The sequence below is a fragment of the Saimiri boliviensis genome, chromosome 2 (assembly GCF_048565385.1).
Source record: "Saimiri boliviensis isolate mSaiBol1 chromosome 2, mSaiBol1.pri, whole genome shotgun sequence".
Taxonomy (NCBI): Eukaryota; Metazoa; Chordata; class Mammalia; order Primates; family Cebidae; genus Saimiri; species Saimiri boliviensis.
The window spans coordinates 75153880-75166954 of record NC_133450.1 but is presented as its reverse complement, the minus strand read 5'-3'; the positions used below and the strand labels follow the sequence as shown (position 1 = coordinate 75166954).

The 13075-nt window shown below is 45.1% G+C and overlaps 1 protein-coding gene across 1 annotated transcript in view; it reads right to left on the bottom strand.

Moving 5' to 3' along the window:
• CYP19A1 (cytochrome P450 family 19 subfamily A member 1) overlaps window positions 1-12509 on the bottom strand; it is an 88130-nt gene extending 75621 nt beyond the window's left edge. The window contains exon 1 of the mRNA XM_074393603.1: window positions 12117-12509. The gene's annotated coding sequence lies outside the window, so the exon portion shown is untranslated. The remainder of the gene's footprint in view (window positions 1-12116) is intronic.
• Between the last annotated feature and the right edge of the window lie 566 nt (window positions 12510-13075).

The window sequence follows — 13075 nt, the reverse complement described above, 5'->3', positions numbered from 1 at the left end:
GTTGACTTAAAAATAGCTCAACTGCTGCTGTTCATCATCCTACATTAGCTACTGCTGAGGAGGAGCCAGCAGGGCTGAAGGAAGTTAGAAAAAAGAAGCTGAGTCTGGGGCAAAGAATCACCCCTAGGATAATGGGATCACTACTTTTTCTTAAATGAGCAAAGAAGGCCTGAGCTCATTGCTAATGTGAGTTTGCCCACATAGCTAGTGGGAAGTTGGGAGGGGGTGGCTGGTACCAGGCACCCCATCTGCCATCCCCATACTCCATGAAGGTTTGCTGGAATTGGCAAGGGCTTCTGCCCCAAAGAGCTTCATAGAGAGGTGAGGGGCCTTCTGCCAAGACACAGTACCTTTCCTTCTGAGGCCCTGTGTACTCATTTCCATTGTTGATGGGCATCTTCTGTCTGATGGGCTACTGGGCTTCTTGCCACCACCAGGGATTCCATCTGATCCCTGGTTTACATGGCTTTCTGTTGAGGAAATAAACTCACACTCGTCCCTGCCTCCAACAAGACAAAGGCGATTCATTCATAGGAGCTGCTGCCCAGCTGACAGATGTTTTGGCCCTCATACCCTGCAGCCAGACATGCTGTGACCCCAAAGGTGAAAGGCTCTGTCACCCATTCTCATCCCCCGTTGGCCACTTGCTACCCAGGATCATCCAAGAATTTTGACATTTGTCTTTCCTCCCCTACTCCTGCCTCCACAGCTCTTAGTGGCTCTTAGAGCTCTTTCCAATGTGGCCTTTGGTCAGGACAGCTGGAGAATGGAAAAGATGGGCCATGTGATCAGGGCTGCTTTGCCACAGCTGCTCAGATTCTGTATTTGCAGACCTAACTGTGCCTTTGCAAAGAAAAGGCCATGAGGAGTGTGTTCGTGCAGTTCTGCACACACAGAGAAAGCAAGCTCGATGAGAAGTTCCTATACAGGGATTTAATGGCAGCTGAAAAAACAAGTGCCACCATACCGGCTCATCCCAGCCTCCATGCCCAGCAATCTCCTACTGACTTATTCTCAGCCCAGCAGGGAAGATAAGACCTTCACTAACATGCTCACTTTTAGAGTGTGACAAGCACCCAACCAAATGGCTGTTGGGTCCAGAGGAGGGAACATTGACCTCTCACTTAGTATTATCTAAAGGAACTTCACAGGAAGTGGTGTTTGAGCTGAACTGAGAGGAGAGGTAGGATTTCACTGGGCAGAAATGGGGATGAGAGCACTTTCATTCATGCAGTTACATTTCTTTTGAAAGCAAGAGAATGCACAGCCAATCTGAGCAATGGGAAGAGTGAAATGGCAACCGGTCATGAAATGGTAACCAGTCTAGGCAGGACCAAACCACTGTCAGTGTGCTTCTGCAGCATGTCTGCCAGCCCCCTTCAAGTCCTGTGCTACCGGGAAGTACTGACCCCGGTTTGAGTAAAACTCTTATTTAGATGATTTTCTTCATAGAAATCCATTAAAAGGGTTTTAAGGAGGAAGCGACTCCTAAGGAGCCCTTAAAAGAGAAGGCAAATCCATGATCTCAACTTCTCGTCTAGGCTCTGTAGAGTCTGCCAACATTTTTCTACACAATGTACTGTGTTCTATGCTTATAAACTAAACTATCACAAACAAGAGGACCACATGCAGGCTATTAGCTTCTCATTACGGGTTAAGACTCTCAAGAAATCACTCTGTTGCTTTTCAAATGCTTTCATAGGAGAGATCATCTCTGGAGAATATGGTTGGGTGTGATACAAGTTTGAGTCACCTATGGGGACATTGAGTGAAACTGACCCCTTATTCCTCAATCGTCAAGGCAGAGAGTTTCAAAAAGACCACCACAAAGGGTCTGCTCCTCCCACTATGCCTGCCAAGCCTGGAGCTCCAGAACCCCCTGTGCCAGCAGCCTGCTGCATATGAGCAGTACTATCAGCAGCTCCTCCTCCAACCCTATACTGGGAACCAGCTCCTGCTGCCTTTCCCGCCAAGGAATACGCTTGCCCCCAAATTACAACCCTATTTCTGTGCCTTTCTTGTTGTATCAAATGTGTGGGGATCCATATTCATGCAAACTTTTTAGTTTAAAAATATATGGTAATGAGGACATTCCTCAAAGAAAATGGTCACCCAGCGAGACACAATGGTAGGCCCCAAACTGAATCTGGACACCAGGATTATTGAAGGTCGGCAAAGTGTTTGTGGAGAAACAGCAGGAAGGAAAAAGAGGTGAGCAGAAGAACAGGAAGCTAAGAAAGGGAACTACCTTTCCAGGGAAGACAATTATACCAAGAAAACAGGGTGGTGGGGAAGCTGTCAGAAGAGAAGTCAGATCCAAAGGGGACTGCCACATTGAGCATCAAAGAGGTATTTTGCAGGGGATTGGAATGGTCATAGGAAAACTGGACTTTTGAAGCAACCTACTGCAGGTCAGACAGAAGCTGGAGAGACCAGCTAAAAGTACAGCTATGTGAAGAAATTCCCCAGAAGGCAGTTTCTCACACTGGACTTGGCTATGTTGCCTCCTCTCTCTCATACCCTGAGATTCTTCGTACTCTAGCGCTGTTCTTGCCCCTCAAAGGCAGACATTGAGCATAAAACTGAGATAGCACAAAGTTTCCTTTCCAAGTTAGATCAACTTAGCCTTTCTGGTCCTGACTTGACCAGAGGCAGGTTTCATCTCATTTTGGATGCAGGGACTATACCTCTAAGACCAAGGCTCCTTCCGCCAAGCCAGGTACATAAAAAGTGAAGTAGAAAATGAATGCTCTTCCCCTCCCAAGGGGTCTTAGGATTGGAGGCCAGAGTCCTGCATACTGATACCTTCTTGGGCTGATCCCCCACATGCCTGCCTTCTCTTCTTTTTCTGGCCATCCAAGATGTGCTACTTCCTCTGGCCTGAGCCATCTGCTCTTCATCCTTTGATTGACTAGACCTGATTTGTCTGTCAGCTTCTATTTTGTCCCATATCACTGGGTTGCTTTGTCTTTGCAAGGCTAGGGTTACTGCTGGCTAAATTCAGCCCATTGGGAATGACTAGAATCCTGGGAATATACTGGTTATGCTGGGATTTAGGAACAGAAGTCCAAAGCATGTGGTGCCACCAAAGGTCAAACAAAAATTATTCTTGAAATTTGCACAAATATTATGAAAAGAGTTAAGATTTGGGGAATTATTTCCCTGTCAGAGAAGAATGTGTTTTACAAGATTTCTGCTGTAACCTCCACGAAACGTAGAGTTGCAATTCTAAAACAGTAACAGTGGGGAAAAAAGAACTGGGTACAACAAAGAATAGGCTTCTTAATTTCCCCCTTTATCACCCAGTTACCTCATTTTGATCACCGAGTTACCTTAATACCTTCTTGATCATTTTGGGGGTTTCTCATCCAAGTAACCTCATTTCATGTTCTTGCCATCTAATGTCACCTCCAGTCCTTTTTCTCACCTCTGCCTGCCCTCATACTTTTTATGGTACATGTCCATTCTGGCTCTGCTGACAGGCATGAGCTAGTCAATAATCGGGAACTATCATGAAAACAGTCCTGGGCATATTCACTTTGTGGGGTTTTCCATCTGCCATTCTCCTGTGAATTCCCCTAGAGGGAATTCAATGACCAAGAGGCCTTGCCTAGTCCCAAAGGTGTGTCATTGGCACCACCTGGGAATCACAGACTCAGAGAATCATGGGGCCCAGGGTTGGTTTAACTTGGTCAAATCCAAGTCTGAGTTCTCAACTTTTAGCCAATTACTCCTCCCAAATAGCAGCCTATTTTCATCAGGGCAAAGGTAGACAAAATGTTAAAGCAGGCAATGCGTGATCTTTGGTGTCCTCTTACTAGAGAAGGTAGCCAGGGTCTCCTTGGCCTCTTACCCTTCTCCAGCCTTCCCCACTCCCTGATGTCCTCACAGATCAGTCTCAGACTGAAGGTGTCTGGCTCCATAACTAGCACCACCTGCAACCTCTGCCTGTGAAAATTCTCCTGAGATCTTTTGAGGTCCAGCTCAAATGCAACCTCCTGTGAAGGTCTTCTTTGAGTCCACCCCACATCTTTCTCTCTTCTGAAGGCCCACAGCCCTTGAAATTGCCCTAGCTGTATGTAGTTGGCACTTTTTGCCACTAGACAATAAGCTCCTCGAGGGCAAGGTCCATGTCTGATTCATCTATGGGTCCCCTGCAGGGCTATGTCCTGTAAAGCAACAAGGGGGCTCGAAGGCATGGCTGGGTGAGGCATGAGGCTCTAACTCTGCCAGTACTCTACAAGGAGCTCAGGCCAGGAGTCTCTTTCTTCCTGAGGTTGGTAATTTCCCTTTCCTCTCAGTCTTACTCCCAACCCTGGAGGACCTCTCTCTTTCACGGTCTTCAGCCAACTGTCACTGGGTGACAGAATCCTTTGGAAGTCTTCAGCTGTTAACAGTTTAGAATGTCACTGTTCCCAGGAGCCTTTGCACTGAACAGTGGAGACGGGGTGGGCAGATGTGGAGGGGTAAAAGAGGTGAGGGTGGGAATCTTTACTCATCAGTAAAGATTCTTTACTCACCTACATCTCCTACTCGGCCTCCCAAAGTGCTGGGATCACAAGCGTGAGCCATCACGCCTGGCTGTGTCTTTTCCTTTCAATGTAGGATGTCACTCATGAGCATCAATTCTTCACTGCATTAAAGAATGTGTGATCCTGGAAGATGCCTGAGTATAGAATTGTGAGGGTGTGGCCTATGTCTTATATCTCCTGAAACTCAGTTAGCAGAGAAGAATGGAGAAAGTGATCATAAGGTTATGATTGTCTCAAAACCAAATGCAAATAATATTACTTTGAGCTGTGAAGCACAACGTGCCACAGAGAGGGGCATATAGGATGATGGCAGTGATAGACAGGGACGCTGAACAAAAAGGGCTTTGAACCTAGTGAGACCCTGAGCAGAGGAGCCAGCTGGTACCATGAGATAATAAATTTGTACCTGTGTTTTTGTCAGTTTCTTTGTTTGTTTGGATATGGAATCTCTCTCACTCTGTCACCCAAGATGGAGTGCAATGGTGCGATCTCAGCTCAATGCAACCTCTACCCCCAGGTTCAAGCAATTCTCCTGCTTCAGCCTCCTGTGTAGCTGGGACTACAGGCATGCATCACCATGCCCAGCTAATTTTTGTATTTTTAGTAGAGACTGGGTTTCGCTATGTTGGCCAGGCTGGTCTCAAACTCCTGACCTCAGGTGATCCATCCACCTTGGCCTCCCAAAGTGCTGGGATTACAGGCATGAGCCATTGCACCCCACCTTGTACTGTTTTAAATCAATAAGTTTTGTTAACTACATAGCAACAGAAAATATCATCAATATTTGTGTATCTATTCCATGAATAAGCATGGTACTGTGCCATGATGATATCTACAACACAGAAGCAAATTACAGTGGGTAAAGAGGAAAGTAAATGTTGAGGACTGAAGGATGCAAGATCTAGGGCACTATGAGAAGCTGGGAAGCAAAAAAGCATCCTGGCTGGCTGGAATCATTCTGCCAGCAGTGTTGAAATACAGTCAAGAAAGAAAACCTGCTTTCCTCCTTAGGAGAGCAGCATTTGAATTCCCCTAGCAGGGATTAAACCCAAAGTCTCCTTCACAAGCATAGTGCTCAGTGGTGCCACCTATGGCTCCGTGACTTCTGCCCAAGAAGAGCTTGGTAGAGAGAGTGGAATCCAGGCAGAGGTGAGGTGTACACTCTCAGGTGGCATTGACAGTGTGTTTCAGTCAAAGGCAAATGCTTCACTCCTGGCCCATGAATGACACTTTGATTTCAGAATTTAATTGTTTCCTAAGACTTTCTTTCATTTCATTACTTGCTCTCAAAGTCACAGAAACAAGCACTGCCATTTCGTGGTGCATTCCCAGTTCTTTGAGAATATTGGAGAAATAAAACCACAACCAGCTTATTTTTCCTCCCAAAGAGTCAATGTTTGGGTTTTCTTTCTTCTTTTTTTACATTTCTGGAAGGGTCAGAGCAGTTTTTAAACCTGGTGAATCATTTTAATGTTTGAATAATTTAAAAGGGTTAAAAGGGACTATTTCCTTAATATTGGAAATAATTAGAAGTTATATGATTTGCACAGGAAGAACAAAAAGCTTTAAAAACACACACACACACCCTCTATCTCCTTTCCTTGCCCCATCTCAAGGGCCCTAAATCCCCACTGGTAACATTTTTAATGACAAAGTTATCGTTATGAAATTGCAAAGCTCTAGTAGATTGAATAACAGAATACTAAGTATTATTCTGTGAGAAAGCATGGCAGTGGGCCGCAATGATGTCTACAACACATAAGCAAATTATAGACATAGAAAGACAATTAACAATACAGCATGAGGAGTGCACACAATCAAAGGTGGAATTGCTAAGGAGGAGGGAAATTATCTAGAGTCCAAGTGACCAGACCTAAGTCCATGGAAGGATGGATGTTTGGCCATCAGTGGTAAGGAATGAGAAGGAGAGAGCTGAAGAGGCACGGGTAAAGGTGGGAAGGTCAGAAGGGTCTAGACATATTTGTGTAGCAATAATAAGTAAAGCAGGTAATAGTAAACCAGAGATAATAAGTAAGCCACGTGGTATTCATAACAGGAAGTAGGGGAGATGTTTGGAAAAGCAATCAATAGTGGAAGTTTTGATCACCTTGTCTAGACCTTTCCAATCTGCAATGGAAAGCCACTGGAGGCTTTTGGAGCCAACAAAAGCAAATGTGCCATGAAGGTCCATGATTAGTAGTGTTTGGTTTTGTTTAGATTGGTGGCAGAGAGCCTGGTGAGAGTTTATGGCAATGTGTTGAGGACCCAGCCAGGGCAGTGGCAGTGGAAAGGAGAGGAGAATGTGGCATTCAAAATACGATATGCAGAAAAATCAAAGGGACATGATGCCACTCTAGAAAAATCTATTGATGTCACAAGGCTTCAAAGGTTTTGGCTGGGATCTTGCTTGTCTGATGGGGGACAAGTTGTCTCAGGCAATCTTCCTTTCTCTTTGCAGAAGAATACAATTTGAGTGTGCTTACCCTAACATTCTTACAAAATTAGCTAATGACTAATTGAGAATGTTGGAGATTTAAAAAATTAGTCACATCTGGCACAGAGCATGGTAATGGCATGAAAGAGCTGCTCAGGGCAAGTATGAGACAACTTTTGAGGATGCTCTTTGGGTGCAGGTTGGTGCCAAAAGGTGCTGCACAAGCCCTCAGTTACCATGGGCTCCCGTATATTATCATCTTTGGTTCCCAGCTAAGCTGTCAGTGTCTGGGTTTGCCTCAGTTTCCTTCTCATGGAAATAGGACCTCAAAAGAGAAATGTCTGTGATTAGCCCTAATGCCAGTTCATTTCTGCTCCCCCCCACCACTTGACTTTGTTCTTGCCTCCTCTCTGCAGTAGTTGTGAAACTGAGCCATCGCCTGCTGCCTTGTGCCTGGAGATCAGTGGAACAAAGGACATGGAGACACTAAAGGTAAGAGCTAACACTTATTGAGCACCTACAGTATACCAAGCCCTCTTCTAGAAACAAATGGACACAAAGTGCTTGGCACATTGCCTGGCACAGTCAGGCTCCATCAAGGTTCATTTGCTAGTTCTCCCTGCTATTAAATGAGAAAGAAGACATGAGGAAGTGGGAGAAAAGGAGCCAGAAAGGGAGGGTAGGAGACTGGCAAGGAGAAGCCCTGACTGCTCTGGAATGCAACATGCAGGTTCCCTCAACCCTCCTGGAGTAGGAGGAGAAGCTGCCCCTCACTGACCACTCAGGAAGGAGAGACACCTCCCATGTCAATGCCCCCTGCTCTCCTTGGGTCAGAGCCAACACCAAGGACAGGTGGGGATAGAAGAAATGACTCTTCTCCCTTGGGCTGCCTCTGATGGAGCCCCATCAGTCCTCTGTTCCCAACTTAACCCTCCTGATCAGAGGAAAATGTCCTGGAAAACAATCCCTGCCTTCCCTTGTGTTTTCTTCCTTTGTTTAGTTTCTGCATCCTTTTAGTTTTTTTAAAGAGGGGAATAAGCACTTGATTGAATTATACTCCAAGGAGATATAGGTCTGGAGAACCTGGGATCTGGCTTCCCAGCAGGCATCTTCTTCTCTCATGAGCTCCCAAGACTCTGGTGTCGATGGTAAGGTCTCCTTTCCCCAAACTCCTCCCCAGTATGGCTCATGTGTCACTTAGAAGACTGCTGGGGCTCTAGTGGTATGAAGAGGTACACATTCAGACCCCAAAGTCTTACAGGCTGGTGCAGTAGGTAAACTAGATCAACAAAACCCACACTCATGAAACCTGGATTCTATATTATTATTATTATTTTAAAAGATGGGGTTTTACCATGTTGGCCAGGATGGTCTCAAACTCCTGACTTCATGATCCACCTGCCTCAGCCTCCCAAAGTGTTGGGATTACAGGTGTGAGCCACCACGCCTGGCCAAAACCTGGATTCTAGTCTACAATTTGCCAGCTAATACCTGGAAAAAATCACATCACTTCTGAGTCTTGGTCTCCTCATCTACCATATAGGAAACACAGCACTTATCACACAGGCCTACTGATTGCTGTGAGTGTGGTAAGTTAACTCATGCACAGGGTCCCCTTGCTGGCACATGGCACCTACTTATGCTAGCTAAATGGCTGAACCCCTATTCTTCCCTCCCACCTTCTACCTCATTTCCCAGATCCAGTGCTCTGGCATTACATCAATGCAGAAAGAGAAGGTAAGTGCTTTCAAAGATAAAAGGCAGCACAGGTGGACTGGGGAGTGTTATGGACTGAATGTTTCTGTCCCCCCAAAATTCACATGTTGGAATTGAATCCCCAATGTGATAGTATTAGGTGGTGGGGCCTTTTGAGGTGGTTAGGTCATGAGGGTTGAGCCCTCATGAATTGGATTGGTGCCTCTATAAGAAGAGGTACCAGACAGCTTTTTAAGCCCTCTGTCCACTATGTGAGAATATAACAAAAGTTGGCGGAGACCCTTGCCAGAACCTGCCCCTGCTAGCACCTTGATCTCAGATTTCTAGCCTCCAGAACTATGAGAAATAAATGTCTGTAGGTTAAGCTACCCTGTCTATGGTAATTTGTTACAGTGGTGTGAACTAAGACAAAGGTATGGTTAATCTGCTTTATGAAGGATTATCTCCTTGCCAGATGGCCCCTAACTCCCCCACTCTTTATTTTTAAATATCAGGTGCCACCTGCTAAAAGCACTGTCTGAACACTCTCCGTTGTCTACACTTCCCTTTTGAGTTCTCCAGCCCCAAACCAGACTGTGTTCTCTTAAGTGTGTGTTTAATAGGCAAGAAGACTATTACTCACAGGTAATCTAGGTATTTGTAGAGTTCACAAAACAAAAGGAGCACTTTACAGGCTGTTTTTGAATATACAGTGCTTTGCTGTTGGTTCCTCTCAGAGGAGAGAAGCAATGATACTAGAAAGGCCAAACTCCATAATCAGGCTAGGAATCAGGCTAGGAAATGCTCTCTGACAATGTGCTGTGGTTCTGGGACCCACAGGATGCCTTGGGAAAGAAGTTTTAAAGCTTGGATCCTAAATTTTTACTCCAAATCCCTTTATTCCACTCACCTATGAGCTCCTTAAGGGTGGGCACCATGTCTTAGTCATTTTTGTATCTCCAGGACATAGCCTATGGTGGGCACCCAATAAGTCTTGGTTGAATGAACATTGCTTCAAGTGTCTACCCAAATAAGGTAGAAAACTTGAAGCCATAGACTCCTCGGACCTGCCACCACCAGCCCAGGGAATATGGGATTCCCAAATACAGGTTCTATTGTGGGATTCTGTCCATGAAAGTCCTGGGGCAGCACTAACCAAAAAAGATGAATTCCAAGTGCTTTGCTCAACTTCTAGTTCCAACCAAGTGAAAGGCACGCATTACACACTATCTCCCTCACTGATTACAACCAAAGACTCTCAGCAAAATACAAAAAAACAATTAACTTAGGTCTCTGAGACGTCCTCTAAAAGCAGCTAGATTGTGAGGAGAAGTCAAAATTCTATGAATGAGCAATATGGAGATGGTGAATTTCCTGGAATTTGTTTCCTCCTGGCTTTGACCCAAGAGTGAGCTGAATCATGAAACCGCCACGTCCTGTCATAGACATCAATGACCCCAAGAAATGGCCCATCTTTCTGGATAATCTGGAAAGGGGTCCCCTGCAAGACAGAAAGTGGAGGGAAAATCATTGTCTTTTTTTTCTCTCTCAGCTCTGCCCCACGGTCAGGTGCAGCCCCCAAACTGCACCACCACCACCTTGGCAGCAGCTTGAGCACTAAAATCTCAAGAGAAAATCTGTCCCTCTGGGTAGAGAAGTTCAGAAAAGGGGTCCCTGTTAAGTCAAGAGTATCAGGTGAGTTCTCACTTTTTTCCTCTTGCACTTTGCTCTAAGGTCTGGCCAAGTGACATGAAACTTTGTGGCATCATCAGCCACTTCGGTGCTGAGAGTAATTCATCCTTCTAGCCAGAGGACCAGGAAAAGAAGCTGGTCCTTTTTCTGCAAGAAGGAAATCTCTCAGAGGAAAGAGCGGGAGAAAGGGATTCCATGTAGGAGCCAACACAAGTCCTGAGCTCACCTGCAAGATGTGCCTCTGTGGAACATACCCAGACAGCAAAACAAAGGCTTTGGAAGCTGAGCTGACATGGAAACCACTGCTTACAAAATGTGAGACAGAACTTGCTGTTGAACTTAATGGGGTGGATTGCCTGCCAAAATGAAACAAAACTCAACATGCTTTATGATTTTAACAGGACCAGAGTCTCATAATATACTATATGAAATGTCCTGGATATAGCTGAAAACTACCCAGCATGATAAGAGCCAGGAAAACATGACCAGTTGTCAAGGGAAAAGATAAGACAATGTTGGAATTAGAAAAGAATGCTTTAAAGAATCTATTATAATCATCCTGTGTGACGTAAAGGTGAATGCTCTTACAATGAATGGCAAAACAGAAGTTCTCAGTCAAGCAAGAGAAATTATATAAAAACAAGTGGAAATATTAGAACTGAAAAACACAGTCTCTAAAATAAATTCACTGGATGGGCCCGATACCAGAATGCAAATGACAGACGTAGTGTCAGTAGACTAGAAGGTAGATCAACAGAAATTATCTAATCTGAAAGATAAAAAAGTACTTGAAAAATAATGAATAGAGCCTCAAGGATCTGTGGGACAATACCAAGTGGTCTAACGTTCAAGTCATTGGAGTCCTTAAAGGCAAGGCGAAAGAGATTAGTATAGAAAAAAATATTTGGAAAAACAATGGCTGAAAACTTCCCAGATTTGATGACTGACATAAATTTAAGATTCAAGTAGCTCATTAAACCTCTAGCAGTATAAACATAAACAGAACTGAACATCCCACAACTCCCTACCTTCCTACCCACCAGTGCCCTCCCCATCACTTGTCTGGACTCTGAAAGCATCTGAGCTTTTGACCCTGGGGTAAGGGAAAGAGCACAGGAATCGGAATCAGAGCCCTGGGGATTTTAACCCTGGCTCACTGGCTCATGTGTGAGATCTGGAGAAAACCAGTCCTTCTGCCTGGGCCTCAGTTCCTCACCAGAAAAAATCACAGGGTTGAACTAGACATTCTTCCAAGTCCCTTTCAGTTCTAAAATACCACCCTTTATGAACTCCTCTGTGCACTTCTTCTGTTCAAAAATAATATTATATATCAAACTCTAATGCTATGAAACAAAAAACTACTTTTCTGCCAAGAGTCTTTTCAGTCCTCATAGTGGTGCAAGTGACTGAAATGAAGATGGTCACAGAGCAGAACCAAAAATGGAGTTTCATAGCAACCAGAATGGAAGTCAGCTTTCCCCAGCAGCTTCCGGGGAAGCCCTGAAAGCACCATGGGAAGCCTGGAATTCACTGGAAAGGACAGGAAGCTCTGTAGAGAACTTTTCATTTTCAATAAATGCATTTCTGGTTTCATCATGTTTTCCAGAGGCTAAGGCACGGAACATAATGCCCCTATTGCCTTGGACTCTGAGTTTGACGTCTAGTCTGTCAGACTACGTTAACTCACCCACATGTGTAAACATGTTAACAAGCAGCATTTGCATAGCATTTTACAGTTTACAGAACAGCTCCACAAGCATTACCTCTTTTCATCCTCCCAACCTCTAAGGTAGGTGGTAGCAATCATCTGTTTCCTCGGCGGAAACAGTCTGAGAGAAGTGGACGTTTTCCTCCAGACCATCCAGCCCTAGCTCGTCTGGCTTCCAATTTTGTCCTCTTTCCCGTCACCAAGAACCAGAGTCCTGGATAATGCCGGAGCCATGCTGTGAGCGCCAGCCATTGTGCGATTATCCCACATTTGCAGAACAGGCTGGAGAAGATTCAGACCTTCTCAGCTCGTTCCTCCAGACAGAAACGCGGTGCTGATAGCTGGCTCCAAGAGTCTTCTGTCCCACTTCCATTCCCTCATTTGCCCGGAAGCAAACAGCTTGGCTTGGAGAGGCTCTCTGTGTTAGACACAGCAAGTTTTTCATTCCCACACCCCACACATGACGGCTCTTTTGAAAATATCTTTCCTCCCTTCCCTCCAGCTGCTTGTGAAGGTGCAGGGCTTTAACTCAAGCAGACTTGGGGACGGACAAGACTCCGTCAGGTTTCACCATTGATTGCCCTTGAAGAGCTTTGTGGCTTGGCCCCCACTTGCTCTCTTCTCTGCCAAGGCGTTGTGGTTCCCTCCAGCTCTTGCACCTTCTTGTGGCCCTGACTCTGCCCTGATGTGCTGGAGGTCATTCTTCCCTCCTTTCACGAGTCATTTTCAGTTAATTTACTGGTGTATTGTCTCTTCATTTTCAAGAAAACATATAAAGCAGTCTCTGTGAGTGTGATGATTCACGGCATGCTGTGAGTGTGATGAGTCATGGCATGCTGCCATCATTCCAGAACAAAAAGAAGTCAAAAGGTGGGTGGGTTCATTTCATCCACAAGGGAGTAAGTCTTCTTTGTTTTATTCTCTTCTTTGTTTTACCCTTGATGACTAATTCAACCTGAATCAAAGCTGAGTAGTCTTGGCCTTCAAATAGCAGGGGGGAAGAGGGGTGTAGGG